Source organism: Schistocerca piceifrons, chromosome X, assembly GCF_021461385.2.
Source record: "Schistocerca piceifrons isolate TAMUIC-IGC-003096 chromosome X, iqSchPice1.1, whole genome shotgun sequence".
NCBI classification, from domain to species: domain Eukaryota; kingdom Metazoa; phylum Arthropoda; class Insecta; order Orthoptera; family Acrididae; genus Schistocerca; species Schistocerca piceifrons.
The window spans coordinates 252,042,992-252,048,912 of record NC_060149.1 but is presented as its reverse complement, the minus strand read 5'-3'; the positions used below and the strand labels follow the sequence as shown (position 1 = coordinate 252,048,912).

The 5,921-nt window shown below is 43.9% G+C and overlaps 1 long non-coding RNA gene across 2 annotated transcripts; it reads right to left on the bottom strand.

Annotated features, from left to right (window-relative positions):
- Positions 1 to 291: 291 nt before the first annotated feature.
- On the bottom strand, positions 292 to 2,782 carry LOC124722943. Of its 2 annotated transcripts, none has more exons than XR_007006466.1 (3): positions 2,667 to 2,782; positions 1,968 to 2,147; positions 292 to 1,038 (listed from the first exon to the last, which is right to left on the bottom strand). It is a non-coding gene; the product is annotated as an uncharacterized LOC124722943 (long non-coding RNA). The 2 variants fall into 2 exon arrangements; XR_007006467.1 differs by lacking the exon at positions 2,667 to 2,782 and adding an exon at positions 2,586 to 2,627.
- Between the last annotated feature and the right edge of the window lie 3,139 nt (positions 2,783 to 5,921).

Genomic DNA, 5,921 nt, shown 5'->3' with positions numbered 1-5,921 from the left:
ACAAGATGTTTTCAAGGAGGTGGTGGAATTCTAGACAAACTGCCAGTGGAATTACACATTCTAGGATATAACTACTGTGGACCAGGAATAAAACATCTGAAATGTTTGACACAAGATGCTCAATAAAGCGTGTTTGGAACATGACATTGCATACACTGCAAATAAAGATCTCCCAAGTTTTCACTGTTAAATCCAGCCTAGTCGTCAATTATTATGTCTCCCTGCTCACCGTCAAATATGAGGTGTCTAGGACACCTGCTTTCTCAGATCACTAGACAACATTTAAACAAATCGTATTAATGAATTTTATTATAAAGTGGAAAAATATAATACTTGTGTTACACAGATGTGTCGCAAGCAAAGGGCGACAGACAAAATAAGAAATCTCTTTAGTACAACAATTCCCAAGTCTGTGTTACATAGACAGTAGAAGCAAGTGATTAGAGTTGACGCTTTCCAAGTTGCTAGTCTTGAAGCTGCTGCTGTAGAACTGGACTGCGACCAGTTGGGTGCAGCACTTACGTCCTCTTCGCATAGTGGCCACTGCTGTCACATTGTCGTCCTGGAGAGGGGTCAGTCAGTGTGTGATTGGCTGACGTCTTCTCACGGCCATCTCTCTCATTCCCGATCGATTGACATGCTGGCACATGACTGTATGCCATGACATTCGCCCCACCCCCTCCCCCCGAAGCGACAGACTGTCGTCATATAGGGAGCTCAACAATGGTGGGGAGGCAGGAGCATGGATGCTCAGATGGAATGGAAGCTGTAGCAGCAGGGAACGTCAGACTTCTAGTCATACCCTGCCATCTGCCCTGGACTCTGATGCAAATATCCCTGGGAAATACCCAGAAGGGTACAAATCCACCTTCTGGGCCTATGCGAAGATGTAGAAGGCATCAGCTGCTGCAGTGTGGGTGGGTGCAGCTCCATCAGTAGGAAGAGGCGAAGGCTCTGTCTCCATTGGGTCATCCTACGGTGTCATGATGACACCCTTTGGCAGCTACTGTGGCCACGCTGTCCTTGGGATCCGTTAATCTGAGGGAAGAGTACATTTTCTGAGAACAGGAATGTCTTGTCCATTATAAGCTGTCAGGTGTGTGATAGTTTTAGACAGTTGTGGGGAGCCTAACAGTTCATATGTGTTATGATTTTGCAATTTAACAGAAGCACCCATTTCCAACTGAAATTTCATGTTTACCACTAATATCCAAATGAACAAAAAACTTGTTGGACTGGTGTAGCACTGAAGAAACCATTTGCTTGCTATTTTTGCTAACACTTGCAACAGGCTATGAATACACTGCATTGATTACATGGACCTTGTGATGAGAACTACGTGTGTGGGCAGAATTCTTATGTTTGTTATGTTGCAAACATACTGATTGCACATGACCTTTCTTGCTACAAGTGTAACACTGTGCTTGTCTGGTCGGGAAGTCTTGGCATTGTGCCATGAATTGCACCAAGGGCAAAGACTTAATTCTGTTCACCTGTTTTAAGAACTGCGTACGTGGTGCACATGGGCTGTTGCTGCCTAATGGGCCGGTCATGAGCGACGGACGACTCAACCAAACAAATTGGCGGGTGCTCAAATTTATTGGCCGACACGGCACCTGAATCATACTGATCGAGAATTTGCACTTTGTGTTGAAATGATGGATCTGACAGTTCCAAAATCTGTTCTCTAAGTCTGATACCAGGTCCATTGTATACGATCGCATCAAGCAATATTTCATCTGAATTTAGAGCACCACAAGCACATTTGAATTTACATTTCCTAGTCATACCTGCAAACCTGTTACCCCCTAGCTGCCACCACATTTGCTTATTGGTCATAATAGTTAGCGAATCTACAACCTGATTATGGGAAAGTTCAGTCAGAGTGGCGTTAGGGAACAATTTCTTAATAAGGCGAGAGACTACACTTCCTACCATTCACAAAAAGCAATATAGTTTCACAGTACCTGGTACATTGTGAGCAATTACTTGGTCTTCTTACTGTTGCCACCACTCGAACCATTCCTCTTGTTTTTCATTAAATTGGCGAAAAGGCGGTATGTTGCCTGTTGCATTGCATTGGTGGTGTGATTGGCTAGAAGCTGCTGTGCTGTGTTTAGCAGTGTGGCGATCTGCTGGGTCTGAAACTGAAACATATGTGTTAGCTGCTTTGCATCTGTCGCTTGTAGTCGTGGTACCTGACAAGGGGTGGGAGAGCTGAGTTGTTCATTGTGGAAGAGAGAAATGCAGTAAACAGACAAGGCAAGCATTAAAAATAGGCACACAAGCAAAGAAAATTTCAGCAATGCCCACTTGAAAACACCCCTGCAAAGAAAAGACAAGGTAGAATTAAGGCGCCAGCTTAACACAAAAGCCCACGACGAAATAAAACAGAGAATCTGTGGTTGTTGTTGGCTTTGGCTTGGGTGTTGGTGTTCATTCAACTTCTTGTAGTCAAATGTTAAATCCAGCCTAGCCATCAATTATTATGTCTCCCTGTTCGTCGTCAAACATGGGATGTCTAGGAAACCTGCTTTCTCTGATGGCTAGACGACATTCAAACAAATCGTATTAATATGTAACACCCTGTACGTAATCTGACTTGGATGGCTAGTGGCAGGTGAAAACTTAAAAAAATCGAGATTAAAAAGTCGAATCTGACGTACACAGACATTCAAGACATGACGGCCACTGGAGTTTATTTTGTTCGGTAGAGGCAAGCAGCTCACTGGAAAGTCCGTAGGAGGGTGAGTTAGGACGCAGCTGCACCGGCCGACTGTCCAGGGACCAAAACAGTTTTTGCCAGAGAAAAGGGATAATGGACTGTGTGTTCACCTTAAAAGCAAAATCTGCTGTATTGTTTGGGAGAGCCCCCGCATATGCATTTTTGACGGACCTAGTTCGCAGTTTCAGAGTTTTCACAGGTGGACAGAAAACGCCTAATGCAGATGCTGTATATTTCCGGATTGGTCGGCTTAAATGGAGCACCATTCTACTGTTTGTAAGAGTAACGCTGATTGGCGGACTATTTCTGACACAATGAGCCAGAGGAGTGAGGGAAAGACAGTGGATGGTATACCCTTTTGGTTTTTGTGTGGAGAGGGGTCGTTCCAGTGATGCTCTTGAAGCGGGAACATGTAGCGGGAGCAAGTGCACTCGTGCGTGTACGCAAAGAGCGAGGAACAAAGTCTCTACTCAGTACTGCAGTGTGAGAACACCTCTGTCACTAGCAAATCGGAGTGATATCTATATTGAGTCACTCGCAATTAAGCGTTTGTTCACTGTGTTGGCCACGACACTTAATGTGCGGTGTGAACACAGACAAAGTATTATTTAGCTAGCGCCTGCGAGCGACCTTTGAGTGGCATCACGGTGGACTGGTTATCTGACCGGTGTACCACACCAGTAGATAGACTAGGGGCAGATACGAGTCCTTGACTTCATCAAGGCGTAGTGAGAGTTCGATTGGCGAAGATCAATCCAGATAGAAAGAGATAGTTTCGTTATTTTTGAGCGACGAACAATGTAGGCAGCAGTTGTCGCAGCGCACGGTATTGTGCGTTACAGCGTAGGTGAGCCCCATCTTTCCTCCATTAGAAATAACATACTTAATTCACGTCACTCCATTACATTTCTCACGTGACAGCGTCAACCATACTTAGAAAAATTCAATCGGATAATTATTCAAGTTGAGTAGGCACGGCTCTCAGCCATTCTGCCAAGCAAATAACATTCTTAAAGAAAAGGGATAAAAGAGCTTTCCCACACTTTGTATATATATTTCATTAACAGAATTCCTATCCATAAGAGGTAACTTCCTATTCCGAAAAGAACCTGGAAATTTGTGTATCAGTTTATAAATAAAAGTTTCACTTGATTTTTTCAGATTTTGCAATAAATAATATTTTCCGTTCGTTCAGTGTTTTTTTTTGCACTAAGTAGCAATACTCCAGTACCCAAGTATCCCACTAGTTATGTAAGAAAATAGAATATTTTTGTGTCTTTTCCTTACAGCGGACAACTCCAGAAGATATTTATTGCTGAAAGTTTTTCAGGCATTTTTTTTGGTACGTTAGGAGCTACTGTCTGACTTCTGTAGTAGTGTGGGGTGGAAATTGCTTCTTGCAGGAGACAAAGGGTACTTGTCAGATTAATCCATTGCACAACTCATCAACATAACACCTACCCATATACAAGATCTATAATTGTGTGCATGTGTCCTATGGCTCTTCTTGAAAACGGGAATGATCTGTGCTTTCTGACAGTCGCTAGGTACCCTTCGTCACTCAAGCAATCTACGATAAATTACTGGTAGAAGGGGAGCACGTTCTTTTGCATAATCTTTGTAGAATCTTATAAGTATTTCATCTGGTCCTGACTCCTTCCACAACCAAGCCACTGTAATTGTTTTTCTGTTCCACGATCGGTTATTTCAATATCTGCCATTTTTACGTTTATACAATGACTGAATGGAGGAATGGTGTTACGATCTTCTGTGGTGAAGCGATTTTTGAAGATCGAATTCTGTATTTCGGCCTTCTCTCTGTCATCTTTCGAAGAACCCAAGCGGCAGGCGTCATTCATTCCGACATGTGCCACTATATGCAGCCAGTGGCACCCAGTGCCCTCGATAGCTGCTTGCAGGGCCTCCTCCACATTACAGACAAGACCCTCCAGCATTCATACCGAGTGCACGCTGGCATCCTTTCCCGCCTTGCCTGCTATTTCCCTGAGGGGCTGCTTCACCCGCCTAACATTGGAGCTCCCAATGACAAGCATATCCACACTCTGCACTTGGTCAGACTGGGCAGTAAAATCGGCTACTCGACCAACAGGAGAGGCATCTCGTGCTGACTCAGAGTTATAATCAATGTTGTGTAGAAGCCCGTAGCTTTTGCTAAGGCATAGGGAGCAAGCTGCGCCACCTGCTCCCTCTTTCACCTTCCATTCAATGTCACGCGGACCCACCACTGTCTGCCACCTACTCTCAAGTGAGGAAGAACCGATCAGATGTTGTGAATCAGAAGATGCAGCGACATTCGGATCGCCACAGGACTCCAAAGGCACCAAAGATGTCGCAGGTCTCGTCTCCAGCGCCCCGATGCTGCTCCGAGGTCGGTTTGGCTATTAACAGATCATCGACATACATCATCACATGCTCCTACGAGCTGGGGCACAGAATGCTAGCGAAACCTCTAATGAAAGTGGCAGAAGACACATCAAGTCGGAAGAAAAGACAAGTGAACTGGTAGCACCTACTGAATGTAAGGAAGGATGTGTATTTCCTGCATTTGGGGTGCATTATGATCTGCCAGAAACTGGATTTAAGATCAGTGATGGAGAAAACCTATATTTCGTGAAAGTTATGTGCCAGTTTCTCTAACATTTCTGAGTGACTGGTGTCAGGCTCTATAATTGTGTTAATTTGCCGTGATTCAAGCACCAGTTGTATCAATTTGTCTCGTTTTTCCACAATGCAAAAAGGTCTGCTATAAACAGACGTTGCAGGCTTGATTGTTCCTTTGTCAAGCATCCGATCGATTTCTAAAAGTGCTCGGGATTGGTATGCATGTGGTATTGTATATGGTGGTGCAAAGAATTTTTTGTGTTCTTTGACCATAAACTTATACATGAAGCTCTTAATGGCACCCGATTTAGGCAAGACTTCCTCTGTTGGCCATTAATATATTTAATAGTTTTGCCCTCTCGCTCTTTGCAATGCCATCTACACTGTTGCATTTGTCTTCGACAGCTTGTAGTACATCCTCCTCTATTTCTTTCTCATCTAACCTTCATAACTCACTCTTATAACGTCGCGGGGTAGCATCTTTGTTTTTCACTGTTATTGAACTTCAAGCAGTTTGTGAGGATTATGGCGTGGATCGCGTGTCCATCAAACTTTATGACCTGTACTTCATCTT